A 24,109-nucleotide genomic window follows, 5' to 3' on the forward strand; every position below is an offset into this window, starting at 1 on the left:
CTACATTAGTTGCCAACATGATCCATTCCCATAGGTGCTTATTCAGTCCTGTTTTTTCCCCCCTCTGCAATCTGGGACTTTTAGTCCCACTTTTTCCATTGTACAACTTATAAACAAGTCTGTCTTGTCAGGACACGGTTAAGGCAGAGTTCGTCACGCGATTCTGGACAAATGAGCACATGCATGCGCGATGGGGTTTGGCTGCGTTCGTGGCAGAGGAAAGGAAATCAATAAAAGCAACATATTTCTCTGAATCTGTGTCCCTCATATTTTGGCAGGCGATTGCGCAGCAGGAGAATCGTGGTAGCCAGGCCGAGTTGGGTTCCATAGAAAAAGGAGGACAAAGTCCGAATACAAAGAAAACCGGCGTGGATAAAGCCCCTACAATTTGGAATGGGCCATCTGGATAACTAGGCAACTACTACCACCTTCAGTTCCACTCCTGATTAGACTCTTTCCCCCCTCCTTTAATGCTCACCATGTACTTGACTTCTGTGGAGATCTCCCTCCTGCTGCCATGCCACCTCTCCAGCTCCACTCTAAAGCGCACGGATCCCCAATGTTCCCCAAAATCTCTGCAGCACCCTCTCTCTCCCCAGCAGTATTCCCTCTCCAGCCTTCTCCAAACAAGAACTGCCTGCTCCTGTTGGCCACCACAATGGTTTGACTGCCTGGCTAATACAACGACATGCCCCATACTCCTGGTTGTAACTAGGGTTGATGCAGGGGCGTTGCTAGGTATGTATAAGATCTGGGCTATGTTAATGTTGGAACTGTTGGGACTCTGGGCTAGCTAGCCTTTTGGTTGTAGCCCCTCAGATTCTTTCCGGGGCTACAACCAAATGACCAGGGGCTATAGCCCCCTCAGCCCCCCCCCTAGCAACACCTCTGGGTTAATGGTCTGCAGCTGCGAGCGTGAAGGGTGGGCTCCCTCATTTTCCTAATGGTCAGAATGAGGCTCGGCTAAATCTTTAAGTGTCCTAGTGCCTATTTTGAAACTGCATCGAGGGGCCGGACAAGACGAGAGAAATTTGAACACCGCTACAGCCCCTCCCCCCCCCCCCCCCAACATACTTGCCTTCCCAAAAGCAGTGCAGCAGGATATCCCCACACACGCATCTTTTATAGCGTCTCCACGCAAACAGTTTCAAAATGGCCACCAGGATTTAGCCCAGACACCTCAGCCTTATTCTGACCATCGGGATGTGAGGGTGCCCACCCCACACGCTCCTTAGGCTCACATCTGCAGACCACGAGCCATGGGTGCCCAATTAGCAGGCAGGAACCACCTGCACTTAAGAGAATGTCACATGGACAGTCAAGACTAGACGAAGCATAATCTAGTAGCCAACATTGAGTGTAGGGAGTAATTACAACTTTTTATGAGATTTAAATGCCAGCTGTATGACGCAACGGGTGGGTGGGCTTTTGGTATATTTGTTTAAGTGCCATCCTTAGTAGGATTGTGCTCAGTACTGCTCCGTTTCCTACTGGTGGTTCATCTTTTTGTAACTAACATGTTTTCTTGTTTATCCATGCCCTGTTTGGGCTTGGATTTCTTTTCTCCTTCGCCATAAATTATATTCCTTTTATGTTAATAGCGCATTCAAACTCGATATCCAATGTGAACTCGAGATCTGTGGATCACTAAAAACATGGAATGAATGATGCTGTGAAGCGAGCCAAAAGGGTGGTCTTGCTCAAAATCTATGACCTGTGATGTTGCATTACTTCAGGGGACCCACCGCACGGACGATGAAGCAATTCAACTTAAGCAGAGTTGGGTGGGTCCGACTTACTTTTCAACATTCACATCTAACAAAAGGGATGTCTATTCTAATTAAGAATCTACATGTGAAGGAATGGTCCAGCAATGCTGATAAGGGAGCTCTGCTTGTCACCGTTAAGATACAAGACTGATATTATGCAATATATATATGCACCCAATACAGAGGATTCCTTTTTTGTCATGAACTCACAATTTATCCAAAACTGCAAAGTTGATTCCGATATTCTAGCTGGAGACTTTAACATAGTTTTGGACCCGCTACTTGATCGCTCCAATGGGGACAGTTCAAGAATACCCAAGAAAAGTAGGAAGCCTCTTGGAAATTTGATAGATCTCTGGCATCTAGAACATCCATCTGAACGAGATTAGATTAGAGTTTTCACTCTGCATGTCATGTCTACTCACATACTGATCTGACGTCGGGGTGCGTAACGCCTAACTGCTAGGACTCCAATATATGAATCAGGGTTTCTGATCACGCTCCAGTATCATTATGCATTTCCTTGCAATACACATTAAGTAAATACTTCAGGTGGAGAATGAACAGATAAGACTGAGGGAGGATGAGACCTTTATTGCAATCAAAAGAACTGATGATATTGCTGATTCAACTGTCTGGGAGGCAATGAAATGCTATATGCGAGGAGTTTCTATGTCCAAAACAGGAAATTACAGGAAAATGAAGGAAAAAGACTTGAGACTATCTGGGGAAGCCAAAGTGCTGGAGAAACAATATGCGATGAGTCACAACCAGGATGGGAGATCTAAACTCAGGAAAAAGAAATATGAACTAAACAAAATATATCTGACCATATCAACTCTGCTTTATTCAGGAGTAAAATTAATTTAGAACATTGGGAAAAGGCGGTAAGATTACTTGCACATAGACCGAGGTTTGCAGAGTGACCGAAGCAGTATTGCGATAAGAGATACATCAGGCAATCTGGTGACACATCAGAAGAACATGCATGAAATATTTATAGGGTATTATGAAGAACTCTAGAAAGGATTGTATTCTGGCCATCACTTAATTCTGATTTGCAGACTGTTGAAGTTCCTCCCCTGACAAATGACCAAGCCACACCCTTAGAGGACACAACAATGGAGGATGTTCACCTGGCAGTTTCAATGCTCAGAGGAGGCAAAATGCTGGGTACTGATGGACTACCAGCTGATTTTTAGCAGATCTTACTGGATTGCGCCCTCCAGCTGCTCCAACGTATTCACCTCATTTGAAACTGGGTCATTGCCGGATACTATGAAACATGCCTTGGTGACTGTTTTGATAAAGAAAGACATCCGACGAGATGTGTGAGCTACAGACAGATTATCGGATCAACATGGATTGTGAGCTTTTGGCGAAGATATTGGCCAAGAGATTGGACCCAGTTGTGCCATCGCTAGTGCATGATAACCAAGTGGGCTTTGTGTCAGGAAGATCAGTGGCAGATGAGGTGGATGCTCCAGCCTATTGATAATGGAAGTAAACAGATGTGTCCTGCTGCGGTGGTCTCTTGATGCAGAGAAGGCCTACGATAGGGTTGAGTGGCCCTACCTTTTATCCCATCCATCTTTCATCGCTATCATCAGCCTCCCGTATTATATTCTTATCATTCACAATTCACATAATACACTACATATTGAGATTACCAGCACGTTATTCCGTAACATTTCACCGTTCTACATTTACACAGGTTTATTACATCTTTCCAAGATGTCTGCTTTATTCAACACATACGTAACGCAGCGTACGCTGCCTCACGTTGATATCAACATCTCCATGGCAACCTTCAAACAGAGCCAACTCGAGTTCAGACGCGAGCCGCGGAACTCGAACATTTCCATAGCGTACTGAGATTTCATTTTGCAGGTAATCTAAGCGTGATGCAACTTTAATATTTTCCGCCCACTGACACAAGAGTTAAACCCTAATGTAGCTCTATTTCCCTTTTAGAAGAACACTCGTACGAAGGCGGTATCGCCCTTTAGACTTCCCCGCCTCACTGATATTACACGTGTGCTATCACAGCGTTCGACTTGGCAGTTCTGACAGCGACTTCATGCTCCTACGCTTTTCTCCATTTCAGGCAACCATGCGAACCGTGTCACACAGAATACTTATAAACGTACATTTAGAGCACCATAATTTAGTTTTATTGTTTCAGATCTACAACCAGGCACCATTTTGATTGCTTTCTCTCCATGATACTGCTTCATGGATTTTCGCGCAAGAGAATAGCAGGTCAGTCCCTTGGCCTGTTTTTTCAAGCTCAGTTACATTTATAATGAGTATCAATTGTGGTAATATGCTTATTTGTCCTTTATTATTTATTTTTTCAGAAATCTTTGACAAAGTTATAATCCTCCACTAATGGACACTTCGGATGATGACATAACCAATTACCCATTTCCTAACGCAACATGGGTAATGTATGTGAATCTCACTATTATAACTTGAATCTCAATCATGCTTTTTCTCATTCTGACAATGATTATGCTATGACTTGATGTACGATTTCTCTATACTCCAATTTTGGCACTGGTTAGCTTGTTCATTGTTATAATCACCTAAGAGATTTAACCAGAAGGCAGATACTAATATATATGTTCACAGGCCCTGAAGAAGGGTTTTACACCCAAAATGCATAGGCCTTAATGTGACATTTCAGCCTCAAAATTCTAATTCCTCCAGAGGAATTACAGCTTATGAAAATAATAAGCAAACCAAGATTTAATAAATACATATTTGTTTTTACAGTAAGCTTTCGTTAAACTTTAATCACTGCATGAAACCACACCCAAGTGGTATACAGGAGTGCAGCCCGCACCGCTGGCTTCACAGCCAAGGTCTTTCTTTTGTGGCCCTACCTTTTAGTCAGGCAGTGGGTGAGGCTTATATACCAACCCCAATACCAGTGTACTCACAAATGCCCTGGTTTCAGATCCCTTCAGGCTAACAGGGGGACTAGGCAAGGATGCCCACTCTCCCCACTACTGTTCATTCTAGCAATGGAACCATTAACGGCGATTCTGCGGTCAGATGACGATACACACAACTGGAGAAGGTGTAGGTGCAAGCTAAATTTGGGACCTATGCAGATGAATTACTGGTGTCCTACATGACCCTGGCAGTTCATATCTAATGGATGATATCCAGCACTTCTCTGAAGTGTCTGGTTACAAGGTGAAATGGACGAAAACCGAGCTTCTACCCATTAACTCTTGTATGAGGCACACATGTAGCCAATTAAAATGTATGTGGTGTCGAGAGAAAATGAAATGCCTGGGAATCTGGATTGGCTCAAAGGTGGAGAGGGACTGCCAAAGAGGAATTTCGACTCAATACCCAAGCTTAAATCAGACATGGACAGATGGGGACTTCTGAAACTATCGCTGTAGGGCAAAATGAATAAGGCACCAAGAATAAATACCCTCTCCATGCTCCACATTAAGACGGCAAGAAATATTTTCAAATAACTGGACACTTATCCAAAAGTTCCTGTGTGATGGCAAACCGCGGAGGCTAATTTTATGGAAAATGCAGCTTCCACTCAAACAAGGTGATATGAATTTGCCGAACTTCGACCGTCTAGTGTTTACTGCTGGACATTATGTCGGACTGTTGGTTATGAGCAAGATCTATCGGATGCGATTGTGGCGGAGTGTAATAGTGTCACATTTGGCACCTAAAGCCTTGTTGACGACAGTGACAAGACATCTAGACTTGAGAACCCAATGACAGCCTTCCTGCCCGAGAACTGGTGCTGCATTTCAGGTCGAATTGGAAGTGATCCACACTTGTTCCAAGATGCATCAATCTGGCTAAATCTGGTATTGATCAGCCAAGGGAAAGTACTCTTCTGGCCATCTTGGTTCCTGGGAGGAATCAGATATATCCAAGATGTGAATGAGGATGGGAAATGGGTCCCCTTTGCACGTCTTCGCCAGAATTTTGACTTTAGTGACTGCACCTATGCAGAATAAAGGCAACTGAGGAGAATCATTGCTGCCAAAACAGATCCAGCGCAATCAACAGTACAGCATGGATGGCGCTCAGCTTTGCAATCGTGCGCTTCATCCAGCCGCCACAATGTACGGCATTCTGTTAGCCAGTCATAGATGACCCTGAGCTGGCCTGATGAGCTGGGTGAATGAATTGATCAGGGCTGCTGGCAGAGATGCTCTAATAATGTTAGTTTGGTCAGCATGGCCTGGGGCCTAAGAGCGTCTCAGACTAAACCCTCTTCAGGACATACTGGACTCCAGAACGTATGTTCAAGAGACCTTCTAGAGAGTTATCAATGCTGGAAGTGCAGACAGACAAGGGGCTCCGAGTCATTTACTTTGGACTTGCCCAAAAACAAGAGACTTCTGGGAAGGGGTTTGTGAAAGATTGAGCCTGGTTTTAAGCTGCACTACTACAATTAATGCATCAATTCTGGTTCTCTAAAATGTATCCCCCATTGGAGGATGTGCCATTTTGTAAGAAATTCTGGCTACTGCAGGCATGTATGGTTGCTAAAAACAAAATGATCCCGAGGACATGGAAGTCAGCTGCTTCCTTCTGTATTGAAGACTGGGTGGAAGAGTTGATAACCATATCCACATATAAGAGGGCCATTTATAAGCAGTATGGAGACACTGACGCATTTACAGATATACACGGTCATTCCTAGAAACATGGCTAATGTGTCCACTATTTTACCAATGTTATTTACGGTGCGCTCGATTCTCATGGATGTTTTATTCGCTCCTTTCCGGCTTTCTCCTTTACCATCAGTCTACCTTGGTGAATACTTGTTAAGTATGTTCATTTGTACACCTGCATTGACTGTACAGCATGTAATGCTATAATGTAACCATTTGATGAGTTCCATGTGACTCGCTTTTGACATGCGAAAACAATTTGTAAACTTGACAGTCATAAGCCAGAAGCACTGAAGATCCCCTTTAAAAAGGCAGTATGCTGTTTGGAGACTCCGAGCATGGAAGCATGTTCAGTGTAAAAAGGGCAGTATTGTCATACTTTGAACACAGCCATTTAGAAACGCGACAGTCTGTCTGCAAACTTTGGGCGAACTGATCCTGGCAGTAAGGCATCTGGTTAGACTATCAGCAGACCAGTGGAGTGGGCCACGGATGTGGCATATACAGCCACGGCAGAGCTACTTCCTGCAGTGACAGGACAGAACAAAGGGAATAGCAGCGTCCTGCAGAAATGGAGGGCAACCCAATAAAGGACATGTGTAGGGCAGCTAAATGGGCCGACACCAACACATGTGTAAACCAAACAGAACAGTCCTGATCATCGCTCCATGACCTTTGGCACAGGGGTCTGGAGTGCCAGTAGTGGGGTTTAAATTTGTGAATAGACTGGTGGTTGAGCATTCTATCAGAGTTAGTATTTTTAAGTTCATAGACCTATCCTATCCATCTGTAAAAACGCCAACATACCTCACAAGCAAATACTGGGATGAGGAAGAGGAATGTGGTGGTAATTTGCTAGAATACTTGTAGTAAACTGTCATTACTCCTAGTCCTAATCTTCGTCACAGTACTTAAAGCTCACCTCTCACTCTGGGACCCTGTATGGGTCCATGTGGCACATGGGTAATGTAACTGGTACATCATGGGTACGTAGTTATACTCCTGAAGGCGGGAGTGGGGTTTCCAAATGCCTTTGAGAAGGGTTTCCGTCATGGAGGCTGATGTCTCAAAAAAGTACTGTGACGAGGAAGATTAGGATTGGGAGTAATGATTATTATGGCTAATTATTCCCCACATTTCCCTTTGACCATCTAATGTTTCTGGTTGAATCTTCTGCTCCCATGCAGTGCTTTGAAACCGCATCATCAGCACTTGCGCTAGTCAAGCAACCAACAAGACATAATATGGTCATTTTCTAGAATGTCTGCTACTTCACTTACATTGCTTAGACTCAGAAGAATTCAGACATAGTGGGCAAAACAAGAGTTGCTTTTTCCACTGGAATGTCTCCACCAAAAAGGAACCCTAGCCCAGAGTTCCCTTCTCTGGTTTGTATAATTTATGACCCAATCTATGATTTAGAGCATTTTGTTTTCTTTGATTCTGGGTGCCTTCCTCTGTTTTGGACTAGGCTGTACTCCGATGTGCTCTGGGAGTGAAACATGATCTGGGGGCTTCTTTATATGAGCCAGGATGGACACCGACAATGTGGATGGTACTTCAATACTCCATTTCATAAAATCTCAGTAAGACTGACACCTGGGTGTAATGTTGTCATTTGTACTTTTGTCTTGAAATACCCAGGTTACCTTCCAGCAAAAATGGGGCTCATCTAGAGTTCCCCTCAGACTTCACACCTTCTCTGCTCCCACTTCGCTTTCATATCCCCCTCCCTCGCCTGATCCCTTGCTGTGCTTTGAGTAGACAGAAGGGATTTGCGCACAAGTGATAACTTTAGTCTGCGCTGTCCCTTTAAGTGGCTCTCATGCTACAGTCAGGCTGTTGCTTTGTAGACAAAGCAGCAATGCTGAAAATCCTGTTCCCTTGGTGAACTTTTCTCCCAAGCAAACCGTGTGTTAGGCTCGGAGTTTAGCCCAAGGCGCCATCCCTCACACAGACTGCCAGCTATAACCTGTCTTTTCCCTGCAGCGGGTAAGAGAATACCACAAATAGATGCGTGCGCAACACCTCCCCACCTTCTGACACCACAGGAGGCCGGCATGCCCCCATTTAGGGATCCCATGTGCTGTGCAGGTTATGCTAAAATGGTCTAGGCTGCATCAATGCCTGGTTTACATGGGGTAATCTTTATTCTGAGTCCAGCTCTTCCTCGTCACCTTTACTGGAAGGATGTCTGCATCCTTTCACTGACACAGCTTAGTGTCCAGATACTTCCCTCTAAAATAAAAACTAGAAAGCCTCTGGTCTCTCCAGATCAACCTCTCACCCACCGGGTCATCAAAAGGCATCTGCAAGCCCTGCGCTGATTGCATGTATCCAGGCCTCTGGACTATGCTCAGAGGCGTAGACAGGGTAGGGCTTGAGCGGGCGAGGCCCACCCAAAATCCATAAATTTACAGATGTTAATAGGACTGCAGTGGGCCCAACTACATTAGCATCAGGCCCCACTAGTTAGACAATCTTGGCTACGCCTCTGACAATGCCGCTCATTTGTTACTTTGCCAGGAAGAGGGAGGTAGTTGGACTCCGAGTAATGACGATTACCCTCTTCATTTTCTCACTTTTCCCACTGATGGTCAGGATACCTGCGGAGTTGGTCAATGTTTGCTTTCTCCGCTGCGACTTTCAACATGTGCCAGCCTGTGGACGCAATCTCACAAACCCACACACTCAACCACATCTTCAGATAAAAGCGTTTCAACCTAATGAAAAAGCCAAGACTGTTGGCTTTGCCAATGCTCGTAGCACAGAAATCCAATGAGCCTTATGAGGCAGAACCAGCATGGACATGCTCCTCCACAAACAAAGCGGTGGAGTAGGAAAGGCATCTGCCGCCCATCACTGATCATGGCGGCTCTTCAGGGGGCCACCATGTTCACAAAGTTGGCCATGAATGACTCACCTGGCAGCGCTTCCCCCCTGGTTGAGGTAAATCACCTTTTTCTCACACGTGGACCTCCTTTGCTACAAATTACAAAGTTTCGGATCACTTCGATGGCTGAAGTTTTTCAGGACACAATTCAAGGGTCATTAGGTGGCATACCTTCAGTTCTGAACTTAAGCGACAACTTATTGATTTGTGCAATATCAGTTGCTAAGCATCAGAAGCACCGCAAGGTGCCCTGCATCTCCCAGCAAAAGGAAGTGTAAGACCATAAGACCCAGTCTGGCATTTTTTTTTCCAGCGGTGTCCTCGCATCTGTTGAGTTGGCGTTGGCCAGCCTGAGAATGGCAACCAACTTCAGGGCACGAGCCCCTCCTACTTGACGAACTGAGATGAGGTTTCTTAGGATGGTGAACCACCCTGGATGGTTTATCCACAACCGTTCCAATATCAAGACACTCCCCTCTGCATTGTCCTACGTGCCATGGCTGTAGGTCCAAGAACAGCAGATGTCTCTTCAGACAACCAATACTGCTTAAGCTACAGGAATGCATCTATGAAGGATTGCTGTAAATATTTTGCTGACCTACAGTTTCGCCGATTTATTTAACCCGATTTTTAATTTTCTTTACTGCAAAATGCTGGAGGGGGAGCGCACCTCCCATTTACTACCAGATCCCCACATTCACATACCTTACCCCAATTTACCATCCGCATTTTGCAGCAAAACAAGTAGGGAAAATGAAATTGGTAAAAATTCATTCAGAGAAAGAGTAGGTCAGCAAAAATGGGGCAGACAACAGGAATCACCACTTCTGCACTGAACTTGTGGTGGATACCAGGCGGTGCAGGAGGACAAGATGGTGGTGTGGGGGTGCTGCTCCTGCAGCTTTTGCTTGTTGAGCACTCACTGCAGTGAAGCCCAGGTACTCCCAAAAGAAGCGAAGGCAGCGCTGTGGGACTGCCCCCCCCAATCTCCTTGTCGACATCTGTGGCATCCCCGTATGTTAGCTACTAACAGGCTGTTCCCACCCCCCACCAAGAATGACACAGGGCCTGCCCCCAACACATAGCGAAACGTGGCTCCTACAACTCACAGAATAGGTCATTGGTTCAAGTACCGTCAGCGAGCAACATTTGTAATATCGGCTGATCTGTAATGCTCCATTTTCCCTTACACGAGACTGGTACAGCAACTGTCGTCTTCTTGCTCCCTTTTCCATGACCAATTGGCCCGAAGGACAGCTAATGGCACCTCTCTAGGCTCATCATGGTGTGTGCTAGATGGAAAACAGGCGGTCCATGTGCAAGATGTTGCCCGAGTATGATGAAGTTCCTGGCTTCATTAAAGTGTAGGTATGCAAGTTATGATATGATAGGTTATTTATAACGCGCTTAATACCCAGAGGTTTCTAATCGCACACCTGGGGAACAAACCTGTGTTTCTCCGTGTCGTTTTGCATCCAAGGCGAGCACTTTGCCCCTGAGCTATCCACCCGAGGCATTGTCATGAAGTGATTTGGATATCAATTTAAAGGGCATTTGTACCGCGCACTATCACTACCGGAGTGGTCCCCTGGCGCTCTGGCGGATCGGAAAAAGAAAGGGTCTGGGGGAGTTAGTGAGACCGAGCAGGAAAAGTGCTAGAGAGCAGTGATGTGCTGTTGGCAGCTTCAGTTCGGTTAGCACCGTTTGCTGCGCTTAGGTGTGCTTTTCAGTTGGTAGCCATCGTATTCTGTTGTGCGAAGCTATGTGTGATTTGTTTTGTTGTTGCAGTGTAGTGAAGTTTGTGCCGTTTGCGCTGCTTTAGGGGTATGGTTATGTTTGATTAGAGTTTGAGGTGTATGCAGAAGGGTGAAATTGTTAGTGGCCTCGCTATCTAGCTATGATAAATGCTCATTTCAAAACTCTTTCCAGATGTGGCGCAAGTCTATCTAGTTCAGCTGGTTAGTATTAACAGCCTGGTGTGCTATGGTCTGAGGGTAATTTGAGTGGCAGGGCTTTCAGAGTACAGTGATTGCTCTACTCCCCACCTACCTTGATGGTTGATGGCTGGCCCTGGCCTCCCCTGCCGACACATGCATACAGTCTGGAACCGCCTGTCTGGGGGAGCTACCCTTTGCCTTGGGGCCCTTAGCCGCAGGGGCTGCACGTGCAGAGAGCTGCCGTGGGAGGGTGTTTAAAGCAGCAATTAGCCAATCAGGGGAGGGGGCGGGAGGGAGGAGGGAACAGGGCTGGTCTGCAAGCAGGGAAAAGGAAGGAAATCTCAAAGCGCACCGAGCGCTGCAGCAAATTAACCCTAGGATACCAGGCAAATGATTTGCGCCTTTGCAGGCACCCACTTATCTCTGAATAATGAACGAGCACAGTGATGTGCCTCGCAGTAGCGAGGACTGCGGTGAATGGGAGAGCTATGGGTAGGGGAGAAAGACTTGCCAATATGAATTTAAAGCTTATGTATATTTGGGGCAACAATTAACCTCACAACTAGGTGACTAAGGGGATGTGGTGTAGCCTTCGCAATGACGCTGGGCAGATTCAGGTAGTCCATCCAACGATCAAAACCCCTCGACAGCCAACGTCATTTGCTAAACCAATAAAAAAAAAAAAACAAGCTGCTTTATTGAAATGTTACGATTTGTTAAATCTGTAACAGAGGGATAAACTCAAAGTGAACTGTCAATTAACATGGGTCTTTAATGAAAACCTAAGGGATAAAGGGCGGCTGTGGGGGAGAGATCAGGCAAATCACGATTTCCTTTCAGGTTCATAGTCCTCAGTCCATTTCTCTCTGCCTACGGCTCAACCTTCGGGGTGGTGGAGAGTCACTCAGTTTGATATTTTAAGTGCCCAGCCTTTCTTTCTAGGCTCGGATGTCTGTCAGTATGTCCTTCATCTGCTTCTTGTCCTAGATACCTTGGCACCACCACCATTGGCCCTTGTATCAGCACAATAGGCTAGTTCTCTAGTTAACCGATTTGCAAGGTGTCTGCATTCCACAGGTGTCTGGTTGGTGGTGTCTGCTTTCTTAAATGGCATCCACTACGTTCCTTCGGCCAAATCCAGTGGTGCTGCTGCATCATCAGCTTGTGTACCCTCCAGTTGGGACTTTGATTTCATGTAATGGGGAGAACCAGTCTAGCCTTCAGGCCCTGGCATCTGCAGGAGTTCTTTCAAGGGGGAATCGGCTCCCCTTCTCAGAGTGCTGATGTCTACCCTCCTCACCTCGTCCCCAACTGTCATCTGAGCCTGGCCCTCCTCGTCACCACATTGTCTTTCCTCCACTCACTGCGAGCTCAAACCCTCAAATCGAGGCCTCAGCCTCTTCCCCCTACCTGGTACAAGACATGCCCGCTCCTTGCTTTGTATTCTGCCTGCACTAGCTAGTTCTAGGTTTTCCTTTCAGGCTTATGGTCTTTAATTTCTGGTTCTCTCCAGCCACCACCTTAACTCTTCCTGCCGTTTTCCCTTTCTTCCACTTCCTGTTCTCCTTCCAACCACTGTTCTCCCCTTCCCACCTCTGCCCCGTTCCTCTGTTGCGCTCCTTCCAGCCTTTACTGTACTCCTTCCACTTTCTGCTGCTTTCCTCATTCCAGCCTCTGGTTTTTCTTCCTTCAAACCCTGCCGTTTTCTTCATTTCATCTCCTGGTTTTTTCCTTCCAAGCCCTGCTGTTTTCCTCCCATCCTCTTTGGGCTTCCCTGTTCCAAATTGAAAAAGCATTGCTGCTCAGCTGGTGTGCAAGCTGGTGCCAAGGATGCCTGTGAAGGCTGGACCACAGCTTTAACAAAAAAAGAAAAAAACAGTCTGCCATCTTGGGATTCGAAAGTATGTTACCATGTGCATGCACGGGTCGATGCATCTTCAGTAGCGAAGCAGCATCGGATTCCCTCCATCAGCTAAGCACTTGTGAAGCCTGGATCATATAAGCAATTGTAGATTTGGGTGTTCCTTGCTCTGGGATGTTGCTTCACAGGGTACTGGCTGCCAGAGTGGGGAATCGGTCTTTTCTGCCCTACATATTGTAATGTCCTATTTCCACTGTTATCCGTCTCATGTTAGAGGGAGAGTCCTCTTTCTAGTGTATTAGTTGTGGGCTGCGACCCACGTGGTTTATGGGCAGGGTTACCGCCAAGTTGGCAGTTCATGCTGAAATAAAGACAGACGTACATCCCAGTCTCTGCGCCTTATTGATTTATTAGCATTCCTTGGCCTGACATCATTGCACGTCTCATTCCAGTGCCTATATACGCGATCCTAGTGCGCATTCAACAATGGCAACGAGGATGGGATCGTATTATGCCATGCATGATGCGATTCACTTTGATTTCCCAAAAAGCTTCACATGCACTAACCACTGGAAGTCTTGATGTTTTCCCGTGAGTAGCGGAGTGGCGTACTTACTGACGCAAAATCTTGTATGTATTGCGTGCAGTAGCTTGCCATGCCAAGGAATGAATGTATCGCTGATACAGAGGTGGGTGTGGGGGCACCATCCCTCGAGAAAATGTGGGCAAAGAATTTTAGGGTGGATTTGCTAATTTCGCATTTGTCTGGGTGGAGTGTGAGATGAGCATTTTCAAGGGCCATGCAGACTCTTCTCCGGGTGTCAATCATGGATGCCTTGAGTGGTGCCAAAGTTTAAGAAGTCACTAATTTAGGCAATTTGGAATGTGCTTAATTACCTGGTGGACCTCATTTTGAAAGATTTCTGCTGCTGATGACACCAAAACCGAGTCTTTTATATCTGAATAGACCCAAGTGTGTTGAAAATGTGGTATCTTGAAGCAGGGTGCAATTCCAGCTGGTGGTAGCCCTTTAAGTCTAGTTTGAGCTTTGGCCCCATGGAGTAAGTGCATCATATTAGTCATCCTGGGGGCGAGGGGACGCTCACGTTCTATGGCTACGTTCGGAGCCCTCATGTCAACAGATGCAAATGCTGTCCTTGGGTACAGGTACAATTGGGGATACCCAGGGTGTTGGCCCCGAGGCTGGTTCAATGTCCTGCCGCAATAATTACTGAATTTCGTCCTCAACATGTTTTTAGATGTTGAGGGGAATGCCTCTGTAGTGTTGAGCCGGAGGAACATGTGGGTTTATGTTTAATTTGATCTGTCTTTAGTTTACCCAGGCCTGTGAAGAGGGCTGGAAACATTTTCTGCATCATATCCTTAGGGCTTCCTGTGTATGCTGGCATTATTTGGTCCATTATAATGAGCCCGATTTGAATTGCTGACTTGAAGCTTAGTATGCTGCCCCGTGGCACTTCGCCTTTGATGACATAGATTGACTTTTTGGCTCTCATCTTTGTATTGACAGGTCGCCATGAACATTCCACGACAGTTGAGGTGCTTGTTGGACTCATAGGGCTATATCAGCGTGGCTGCTTCTTTCAGCGATTTCTTGTAGGCGAGTGACTTGTAGGCATCGTCATTGATTACATTTACGGTTACCCCGTGTCTATTACAAATTCTCTGTTTTGACCATTCAATTGTAGCAATAAAGTGGGGCTGTATTCTGCAGCTACGCTGTTGCTGATGGCATGAACGTGTTGAATCTTTTGTCTTGAATGTCGTTTTTGTGAATCATGTCTGCTCCTGTGATGACTGGGGTTGTCTCCTTCCTCCCGTCCTGTCTTTGCAAAGCGGTTTACACGATGTGCTGGAAAATGACACCTGTTGGCGGTAGGCAAGTGTCGCATGCGGGGTCTTGGGCTTTCCTGCCTTGAGCTGCCGCCATCTTGTCTCCATGTGTCCCTGCTTGATTCAGTTGGTTGAAAGAAATTAATGTTCCTGCAGACGGACTGGAAGTGGTTTTCACCCTCGCACTTGTCACAGTTTTGTCCGATGGCCGGGCATGGGCCAACATGTGGAAATTTGAATCTGCACCTGTAGCATTTTTTGTTCTGTTGAGTCCCTTGTCGTTCGAGTGGGGCATACTGTTGCAGTTGAGGCTGATTGAGTGATCTTGCTGTTTCCTAGAGATACAGTTTGTAATGCTAGAGCGGAGTCAGCTCAAGCTAGCTGTAGTATTTCCTCTAATGTTCTGCTCTTGGAGTAGCTTCTTCCTGAATTTGGGGGATTTGCAGCCAGCGATGGCCTGTGACTTTAATGCTTGTTCCGTCGAGTACTGATCAAAATCACAATATTTTGCCCTTTTCCTTTGCCTCATTACAAAATTGTCCATGTTTTCACCACTTCGAGTGGACGTATGGAAAATGTGTCTTTCGTAGTCTACATTTCATAAAGGTGCGAAGTAGGCGTTTAATGAGTCAATACTACCTTGGAATGGGTTTATTAGATTCTGGCATTTCAAACACAATGTCTCGTACCACCGGGCCTAACGAATGTAGTAGAATGCCTTGTAGTAGGCGTTCTTCCCGCACACCTGAAGCATCGATGTAGATGTGTAGTTCTTTGAGCCACCTGGCCCATCTGGGTGCCAGACTGCTGGTGTCTGCAATGTCAAAGTGCTGCATGGCTTGTAGCTGAAGTGATTCAGAGTTACCGTCTTCCCTGGATGTGATGTGGGGTGGCATGGAACTAGATGGTGGACTCAATAGCCCGCTATCAGTGTTGGCTTCAGACATGTATCAGCTGGTCTGTAAATGTGGCTGTGCCTTGGTAGGTAGATGGGTCTGGTAGCTTGCCAGGTGCTGCGGCCTGTGCTGTGGTGATCTGGGTCTTAAGGTGGCCAACTGTCTTGTGGACACTGTTTGGAAGCTTGAAATGTCACTTTGCTTTGAGGAGATCGCAATCGCGAGTTCAGAAAGGTCACGTTGCAAGTCTGACACGTGCATGTTTACTTTGCACGTGTAATACACGATGCGCGTAGAGTGGGGCAAGCAACTGTCCGCGGTAAATGATTTGGTCAGTATTGATTATTGCAGGGCTCCTTACTTGCTGACTGTAGCAGTGCTCTCATGGGTTTCGGGCAACACCGGCAACGAACTCCAGGGCCGCGATGGTATGCATGCTGGCGGCATGAAGGATGCGGCTACCGCACTGTCAGGGCCTCTGTGCTGCTCCTTGGCCAGTCATCATTGCACGTCTCTTTCCAGTGCCTACATGCGCGATCCTAGTACACATTCAACACATCATTCTGAAAGGGCCAGTAGCAATTCATGTGCAGATGTGACTGCCCGCTGCCTGCTCGAGGGGACTAAGTGTAGGTGATCAGGGTATCCTCATACTGCCCCAGGCACATCATCCACAGGTTCAGGGAGGTACCAGTCTCCCTTAGTCACCCCACTAGTATGCCCAAAAACAATGCAGGGGGACTTCATCGCAGTTGCCACAATCACAGAAACACCTTTGCGCTTGGCCCAGAATGACAGTACAGTATGTACTATGACCTCCAACTTTATTACGTTAGTGTGATGCCACTTGCAATGAAGGGGTTGTAGTAATGTCCGTTTTCCCAGAATCCTACAGGCTGTGTGTGGTGTGCACATATGCCCTATGCATTCTGGGGCATATACTCCTAGATCCCTAATGGGAAAAGTAAATGCAGCTGCGAGAGTCTACTGTTCACTGCTCCAATAAACATGACGTCAAGCCCCGACTGTCTTGTGATTCTTACTGGTAGCATGAGCATGACTTTTGAACAATCATGTAACTACTGTAGGTTAGTGTGTTTACCTTGGTCTTGGTCTTGTTTTTGACTTTACTGTACAGTAGATAGCCACTGTACAGTGCTCACGTTTGGGATTGTAACATTTGTGAAGTGGATTGAACCGGGTGCCCAATGGATTGAGGGGTTCACCGAGTTAAGGGATTAATCAAAATCTTTATTTCGGGACATTTGTTCCCTAAAATAACTTACTAAAAATTCAACATAAAAACCCCCAGTTACAAGTGTCAAAATACAATCTTTATATATAAAGCAGAATGTGTGTGTGTAGGTTTGTCCAGCTATACAAATCCACAATGTTGAACCCACTGCTACCAAATTTTGCATGGATTATTCATTTGTCTGGGACAAGATTGTAATCTGTTTGGATGCAAAAAAATTCACTTCGTAGACACCCTCATTTACTGATGCTCACCCCGATTCACTACTAAGAGGCTAAATCTGGAAAAGTGTCTGAAGCAAATTGTTCGATATGTTGGTTATTCCTTTAAAATGTAGAACTACTGTATATAGTTCGAAACTGAAGCATTTTACATTTTTTATCAAGCCACTCCAAATATGGGAAATGGCCAGGTTACAGTTAAGTTCATTCATGAGAAAAGAGCACAATTAATCTTTCTTGGACATTTTCTCAAATGTGCTGAAGCCATTGAGTGACTGAAACATGCCGCACAAAAAGGAAAAGCTCCATCTGATGCAAAGTGAAATTAAATATCAAGAGCTTCTGAAACACAACAAACAGCAGCAGGACTTGCCAACCAGAGGGCAGAGCAACTTTCTCTAGGGTAAATTAGATGCCAGAGCAAACTGAAGCAAGACTTGCTGACATGAGGACAAGAGCAACATCGTCCAGTGCGCATGAGGCACCACTCAATACACCAGCTAGTTTAAAAGAAAAATTTAAAAATAGAATATTGCGAAAGCAAAAAACTACACACAATGTTTGGAGATTAACTACTTATCAAGGAAATCCAGTTAAAGCAATGCACCATGTGTACGCCATTTCTCATTCCAACCCCACTATAGTCCACCACATTTTGGGCACTTCCCTAAGGATAACATACTGCCAAGTTTCTTCCCAAATCCATAGGTTTCTCTGCCAAATACATAGAAAGCAGATCAGTAGTCAGGAACTAGGTACTTCCAACCTGTACTCAACAGCACAGGTTTTGCATCTGCCTTTTCTACTGCCTCATTAATGAACCCGCCCCCTTGAACCCGCCCCCTTTTCTGTTGCAGGGCCAAGAGCATCAAGGCTACCAATAGTGGAAGACATCTTACATTAAAGTAATCATTTCTCCAATTGTTCATGCTTAGAGGGACTACATGAACCCCCACTGTGATGCTCTAGTAGTACCTTGAAAGATCACATTCATTTCTTCGCTTAGCAAAAAGACCATTAATTTATATAGAACCGCTTTTGGAGGGCCTTTCTACTGGTATAGTAACACAAAAAACAAGTGGACTATTGTTTCCCATGAAATTTTATTGCAGTGCAGGCCACAGAATCAGCACCCTCCCCCCATCCATTTTGAAGTAATCTGTAAGGTGCCAAGTCAGAGCATCACATGAAGCAGGTATCTGCAACATTTGGCTCTCCAGCCGTTTTGGACTACAAATCCCATCAGCCCTGCCCAGCATAGTCAATGGTGAGGGATCATGAACGTTGTAGTTCAAAACATCAGGAGAGCTGCAGGTTGCAGACCCTTGCAATATAGCCTCCTTGCCAGGGGAGACACCTGACCACAGATAATCCTTTCGTCCTGAAGTACACTTTCTCCACATACAAGCCTTCCCCATTGAAGACTGTTGCATTAGCTCAATGCTTTGTTTTCAGCAATAGTGCCAATAGGCTTCTGTAAGGGTAGCAAAATCCTTCTTAACCATCTTCTGGGGATTTTCCTGAAGACAGAGATCCATGTATGGCCCTTGTGACACCCACATGACTCAGCCTGAAGACAGGCACACCGATGCACCCCACTTTGGCCCTTCACCGCCATCAATGTATCACAGGTGTGCAATAAGTTATCCTTTCAGATAGCCCTTCGACCTTATCCCATCGATGGAGGTCATCAATCGAACAAGTTGACTGGCTGCAAATCAAGAAATCAATGACATCACTGACAAGATGTAGCCGCATTCAGACATGAAGTACATAGCCATTCATTCACAAAATTACACAAACATGCATTAGCTTGTTGTATATAGACACGAAAAACATGCTTATGACTCACGTGGTAGGGGACGGCACATCTATATTTTTATATCTTTTGCCAAAGCTGAACCGCAAGACGCAAAGCACACAGCTTTCACATGCTTGATTGCCACTAACCCAGAAGGCCATAAGGATACATATGGAAGCTATAGGCATATTGAACTAAAGTGAGGAAGGGGAGAGACTTCGAAATACATGGAAGGGCCAGCAGATAACTGCAGCCAGAGGCTAACAATGCACCCAGCCAAGGACGAGTGGAAACAGTAAAGTTCCTTGTTGCCAAGATAAGCTACCTGCATGAAATTCACGCTAAAGTCCTCATAATAACAGACAAAAGCTAAATTTCGTGGTCTCAAGACATGTGCCCCAGCAGAGCAAGACAATGCCCATTCAATTAAGGCAGACGGAGAGAAGCTGTTCCCATCAAATCAGGTGGAAAAATACAAATGTTGCTTACAAATTAGCAGCTGATGCACTCTCCAGGCTTTGGTGATCAGAGGTGGCAACATTAGGGAATGCACAGCACCTCCATGTTCATTCTCATTGCCTTGAAACGGTACACTTAGCCTGGTAACCGTCCAGGGTGCCATAGCTGGGACACATTCTGCCCAATCCATGCAAAGGTATATGCTGCAGTAGCCAATGGTCCCTCTGCGACCCTGCAAAATTGTAGATGGATAAACGTAGGTGGTCACAGGAGAAGCTACCAGGTATGGCTACACAATAGTAGATTTAACCCTTATAGGATACATATATAGTTCACCTAAACTGAGCTATGTGAACGCCCGATAAGTTTCAGGGATGGAACTTGGTTTTGTGACGTCACATCTGGATAAAACTGGGTGACTCAGAAGAAGAGAACCCTTTTTCGTGTGATCCCTGTCGTTTTATAAAGACAGTAAACCTTCCCCATACCTACCACGTATTTCAAGGCCGACCAAGATGAGACTCTTGAAATAAAGTGGTCCCCAGAGTGTTGGAGATGATAGGCAGCTGTCTGATTCAAGCAACAGGTCCACCGGAAACATAGCTCCAATTTAAATGCAAGACAGAAGTATGTGGAAGAACCTCAGCATGGGTTTTGGCATACTCCCGAAGAGCCCACTTCCAACTTTTAAGTTCTCTTGCATTACCAACTGCTACTGATACAGTGACTACGCATTTTGGGAAAATTTACCACACAAAGGCTTCCGGACTCCATTCTGCTCACTGAACCACCATTTAAGGGGTAGGAGTATGAATATTTCATGAAGCAGCTGTGGGATCATCCACAAGCAACCCTCGGTCTCAAGCAAAGATGCAACCGCCTTATGAGGGAGCTCATCAAGAGTAGTTTGCACAGGTACAACAAGACCTTCAAAGAACTCTATACCTTTCTGCATGAATACTGCACCTCGCCTCATGGATTGCCAGGCGTGACCCCCACTGAGTTCTTGATACCATGAAATCTGCTTTCCTGGAACACTACTTGAGCAATCCCCATAATTGACAGCATATTGAGGCGTTGCGTGCAAGCTCATTGTCATGAAAGTACACGATGGAGAGCAAAGCCCTCACCCATAGAAAAGGGAGAGGAAGTGATACTGAGAAACAGAAAGTCACCACGCAAGTTAAGTTTATCATTTCAACCTCAGCCGTTTCCAAACATGGAACACAGCTCAGAAGCATCACTCGCAATGTAAGCCATTTCAACCTCCTTAAAAAAGAAGCACCCGATCTAGATGCCAACTGAGAATTCAGAAAGCCAAAAACAAGACCATTGACAGACAATATCGCACCACAGAGGAATCCAATCATGAAGATGCATGGTCCCAAGCGAATGGAGTCTTGAATCATCTGGGCTCTACCACAGTGCACAGGTTATCTGTAAAATGCATGTTTCTGTAGAATGACCAAACCAGACCAACTTGATTTCTGCACTATGCAATGGCAGACAACAGTGACCAGGAATAGATCTCACCCAAGAGCTTCACTAAGGACAGTAATATATTGTGTATTGCTTGAGGAGAGAATTTGTCTATCTTTAGACAGGTGCCCTGTGTGGTGGCTGGTCTACCTTTCCTGAATGCATGCAGGACTCTGGTTGAACGTCACTGAATTAATAAAGGCGTTTAAATACCTCTGATCATGGAGGTATTCACAGCAATTGCAGATTACCAACTCACTGATGAATATGTGGCGTTAGCAGCATATGGATGATGGAGAATATACATACTATTCAGTTCAATGTCCCTCATTGATTACATTCACAATGTGCTCAAATGTGACTGATGGCCATATTCTATCCAGAACACTATTCAACCGCTTCCAGGAGACCAGGTCACTACATCATTTGTTTCAAAATCTATTGTGATGGCACAGTAGCTGATATGGTCCACTGAGGATTTTAAAGTTCATCATATAGGCATATGCTGGTCTCATGTGAACAGGTTACTGAATGCTATTAAAACCACCCTTTTCCAAGTGCAGTACAAGCTGACATGGTTATAATCACAATACATGGCAAAGCTTGATCAAGCATTTCCAGTTCGCGAATACACTTACCACTCTCCACCTGGTGCTTTCATGTCGGGATCAAATCCCCCAGAGGCTTCCATCTGAAATGAAAGCTCTGGTTGGGGTACACTTCCGCCCCATCTGAAATATAGTCGCCAAATAGTTTGAGAGCTCACCTTCATTTTTTTAAAACCAATATTAGAAAAAATGAAAGCAGCCTGTTGGATTTGAACCCGTGTACCAGGCTGCTTTTTCTTAAAGTCTGAAGATTAGCTCATTGGGATACCTGGAAGCCGAGAATCAACCCATGAAAAACATTAGACATATTTGCAGCAAACCAGCCACAATTGACATCAGCAGGATTGTATTTTACTGCAATGCTGCAAGGCTCCAACCCTCTTTCGAGGATTGTTTATTCCCCCTTCAGAATCTCCCCCTTCTTGGAAGAGCATGTTCCGATACAGTGTCTCATCTTCAAAGTGGAGTTCATTCAGCTACAAGATCTCTGCGCAAGCGGGGCTTTCATTCTGCTTCAGAGTCTCCCCATGAAGGGGGAGAGTATTCCGATACAGAAACCCCAAGCAACCCCCCCCATAAGAGGAGGAAAGTTTATTCGGCTCCAGAATCTACCCCTCCATGGATCCATGGAGGAGAGGTTATTCTGGTAGAGACGCCACTTCCATGAAGTAGAGTACATTCCGATAGTGTTTAACATTCAAGGTGGAGAGGTTGCGCTACAATAGCTCCACCATCAAGCGGGGCATTCATTCCGATAGAGTCTCACCTTCAAGGGAGAACATGTATCTACAGAGTTCATCAAGGAGAGAGTTTATTCTGACAGACTCTGCCGTCATGGAAGATGCTATTCTGGTACAGAGCCACCCCCATTACATGGAGATTATTATTCTGATAGAGTCTACCTCCAAGGAGGAGAGCTTATGCTGATAATGAGTCTTCCCTTCAAGGGTAGAGTTCCTTCTGCTACCGTGTTTCCACCCCCCCCAATCAAGGGGGATGGAGCTTATTTTATACAGAGTCCCACCCCTCAATGGAGGAGAGTACATTCTGCGAGAGAGTCTCCCTGATCAAAGGGGAAAGGTTTTCTGCTACAGAGTCTGTCCATCCATGGAGGAGAGTTTATTCAGATACAGCATTTCACCTTAAAGGGGGAGCATTTATTCGGTTACAGGATCTCACCTGTGTTGGTTTCATTTTCTCATACAGTCTCAGACATCAGGAAAGAGGTCGTGTCCTGCTGCAGAGCCCTCTCCACCACAAAGGGAGTGGGTATTCTACTAGAGGGAAGGCTCTACAATATTGGAATATAGCGAGTTCCCTTTACTAACGGGACTTGTTCACACCCACTAGAAGCGAAGATACTGTATTTAAAAAAAGAATTCAGATGGAGGAAGATTTAAATGGGAGGAAATATACTTTTCATGGGGGATACGTTTCTCAGGGGAATATTCCATTTCAGAATACATTCTCCCAGGGAGATTATTTCAGGATAAAGTCTCCTGGGGGACACTGTTATGGGGAGGGTCTATTTAATGGACACCAGGAAGGCTAAAAATCACATTAGATAACTTTAGAAGTGAGGCCGACCAGGAAATAAAGGTCAAATACAAGCACCATTGTGTGAGATACTATGGCGAAAGTGAAAATCCAGGAAAGATGCTGGCATGGATGGCTTGCAACGAGAGGGCAAACTAATAGAGAAGGTGACCAGGAGTTACAGGAAAACATGCAGGATGAAGACCTTAATGCGGCCTTTCACTTGTACTACCAACAACTTTATAGTGCTAAGATACAGCATCCCACTGCAATATTCGAGAATCCCTAGATAAAGAGAAGATGATTGTCCTTTACTTGGACCAAGCTGAGCTACTCTTTCGAGATGTATGTTATGAGTCCCATATGCAAAGGTAAGAGATGCTCCAAATATGGAGGCAGTTGCTTAACAGGGTCTCAGAGGCATAACTGGTTCAGCTGCCAACACATAGGATCTCACAGGATGGGAAAAGATTTGGTTTTACACAAGCGGTCCCTGCAAAGAAGTTTTGGGAAAAGCAATCTGAAGACATCCCCTGACATTGCATAACATTGTGTCTTCTGGACGTAATGTTTGAAGAATGAGACCAATGAAGTTTGTATTTCCTTTTATCTAGATAGGAATCAGGGGGTGGGTTGTGGTGCCTAACGGGGTTCAGTATCACCAATTTGTGGGCTGGTGTATATAAGGGTTCTGATAGGCAGTGGCCATTTTGCTTGCCTGGTGTCCCCTCCCTATGCCTTATTCCTCTTATTCCTCTCCTTCCCTCATTTGCTACCCCCTTTGCCCCATCTTCTGGTAGGGTGGGGGATAAGAGTTTACAATAAAGGGTTTATGCTGTGATAATTGGATAATAAAATATGCATGCATGTGCT

At 45.5% G+C, this 24,109-nt stretch overlaps 1 protein-coding gene across 1 annotated transcript in view; it reads right to left on the bottom strand.

Annotated features, from left to right (window-relative positions):
• ADA2 (adenosine deaminase 2) overlaps nt 1-24,109 on the bottom strand; it is a 470,094-nt gene that overhangs the window by 398,400 nt on the left and 47,585 nt on the right. The gene's annotated exons all lie outside the window — the stretch shown is intronic.

Source organism: Ambystoma mexicanum, chromosome 12 (genome assembly GCF_040938575.1).
Source record: "Ambystoma mexicanum isolate Mex_15411 chromosome 12, UKY_AmexF1_1, whole genome shotgun sequence".
NCBI lineage: Eukaryota > Metazoa > Chordata > Amphibia > Caudata > Ambystomatidae > Ambystoma > Ambystoma mexicanum.